Source organism: Brassica oleracea, chromosome C2, assembly GCF_000695525.1.
Source record: "Brassica oleracea var. oleracea cultivar TO1000 chromosome C2, BOL, whole genome shotgun sequence".
Classification (NCBI taxonomy): domain Eukaryota; kingdom Viridiplantae; phylum Streptophyta; class Magnoliopsida; order Brassicales; family Brassicaceae; genus Brassica; species Brassica oleracea.
The window spans coordinates 23,251,507-23,254,208 of NC_027749.1; the positions used below are offsets into that span (position 1 = coordinate 23,251,507).

General features: G+C 29.9%; 1 pseudogene; it reads right to left on the bottom strand.

Moving 5' to 3' along the window:
• Window positions 1–363: 363 nt before the first annotated feature.
• Window positions 364–1,531, bottom strand: LOC106325268 (annotated as a pseudogene).
• Window positions 1,532–2,702: the final 1,171 nt, after the last annotated feature.

The window sequence follows — 2,702 nt, forward strand, 5'->3', positions numbered from 1 at the left end:
TAATTCATTAAAAAAATAAAGTTTAATTTTTTTAACATAAATAGTCATTTAAAATGAAATACGATAAATAAAGATAAAATTTTAAGTCTTTTATAAAATAAAACACAAATATATGAAAATGTGACATTTACTAAATATTTGTCAATTGAAAAAAAAAACAAAAATAAACCCGCGCTTTGAAAGCGCGGGTCAAAATCTAGTTGCTTAATTAAAGACAATTACCACCTTGTTGTTGTATACTTCTTTTGGCACGCTCTTTGTACAAATCACTCTTCCCCATTTGCTAAAATAGGAAAACACGATATTCTTGTCGGGTTTCAAAGGTTTATTATATACTCTCTAGTTGATTTATCATAATTTAAATCTTTAACCAAGTTTCAATTCTTCAATTATAGTACATCATACAAAGACAAATATGAAAGCGAAAGAACAATACATAATCATAAATCAATAGACTGGAGAATAAGTGATACTTGTCCTTACAATTGATCACAATAAACTTCATTAGATCTCCATATTCTTCATTAGCCTGACAAAAACACAATACAGTATAAACAAGAGCATGTGTAATTAAGTTATCGGTCGTCCAAGCATGTTGATTAGATTCCAATCACATATTTAATTAGCAACTTGAAGATATGCTTAATTAAAGGTTTCCCTACCTCGAGTGTTGCTTATTAATTAACAGCTTGTAATGTTAATAAACACTCGATATGTCAACCACCGACCATGTACAGAAGTAGAAATAACCGATATATCTATTTATATCCATCTTATTATGACATAATGTTATGAGCTTCAAAAATAATAAAGACAATTTGCATGTGATAAATAGTAACAAATATAGATTAATTTTCAGGTATAACATTTTCCTTTGGCGTGTTAATTTGTGTATTTGTACTAAAAATATTTTAATGTCAAAATTTATGCATTTACATTTAAACAAACATTGTGTTATTTAAGTTTTCTTATGAAATAGTTTCTAATCATTTTTTTTTTGTTTTCTTTAAATGTTTGATAGAAAAGAAACTATAGTTTTGAATTTTTAAGATTTTTTTTTGTAACACATACTAATGATTATGTTCTTAAGATCTAAGCACACTATTTAACATATAAACGCAAGCTAAAACAAGGCCACAAAATCCTTATTCCAACGTTCATAATTAACTTATCTGGACGACCGAAACTTAAGCATGTTAAACTCAAGCAAATATATAGCATAGATTTAGATACTTAAGTACCTCGTGTCAAGGTCATTGAAGCCTCTTGAGTTAGATTTTAGTCTTGTAATTGGGCAAAGGGACACGACCAGTTTCAATGCTGATGAGATCTTCGACGAGAATGTCATAGTGACGCTTAACTTCCTCTGCAGATTTCCCTCCGACAGCGATTGCCACATTGTGCCACCGATCTGGTGTGTCCTTGTCGTAAACTGCCAAGGCTCTCTCGAACATCTTGTTCTGTCTGAACGTCCATGACGAGCTCGAGCTTCTAGACTTTGACGCCATTAATAATATTATTTTAGGAGAGAGTGAATGAAAAAGTTGCTATAAGAAGAATGGCAAGGGAGGGCTCCTTATAAGGAGGAGACAAAGGGAGTTCTTAGATTCCGCAAGTTGGAGAGCTTTTCATTTATGTAATTATTCTTTTCATTAACTAGTCAAATTTATATAAAATACATTTTGTAGCACATTAATGTCCATATATGTGGTCTACAAAAAGTCAATCGTAACACTGGTGTAATGTTTTCTAATATTCTATCTGCTGGATAATAAAACAATAGTGTATTGATATCTCAAGTTTTTGAAGGAAATTTAATATATTTATGTTTTAATTGCAAAAGAATACCAATATGATGATGTTATAAGCTTGCCACGTCTAAGGCAGTTTTTTTAACCGAGCGATCATATCGACAACCAGTTTAAAACGTAGGGTTGAAGTTGGTAAGTTGAACAACTTGGCCTAATATACTTAGTATAGACAAATTATCACGATGCAATATTAATATAAGTACTCCACTACTTGTTTTCTTAGTAGATGAGAATTCTTAGAACAAGATTCTTAGCAGAATATAAGAACCCGTTTCTTACCTTCTAATTAAAAAAAACTAAGAACCGGTTCTTAAATAAGATATTTAAGAGCCAGTTCTTAATTTTTTTTGTTAAAAATTAAGAGACGGATTCTTATATTCCGGTAAGAACTTCACCTTAAGAACCTCTAATTAATCATGCTCTTATATGCATATCTATTGTTTCACAGTTTTCCATATGATAACGTAAGCCATCTATTATAGTTCGTGTTGTGAATAATTGATTTAAGAAAATATTAGTAGATAATCATAGTGGACGTATAATATTATCCATGACATTATAGGTTTTGACATAGAGACGACTGGCCCATCAAAAGAAAATGGTAATATATGCCAATATTTTATATCCTACAAAGCTTAATCGTCGGTCCAAAAATGCTTATAAATAAATAATGATAAGCATGTTATAAAATAACTTATAATTTATAGTATCGAGAAATTTAAATAAGAATAGAATTTAATACCCGTATGAAGCAAATAACACTAATATAAGTGAGAGAGTTTATTATAAGTAAGAAGAAGAAGATGTAATGGTGTACAAAAGAGTGAGATGAGTGATGGTATTTATAGTGAGCAACAATACATAAAATATCAAAGATGGTGCTTGATTTGG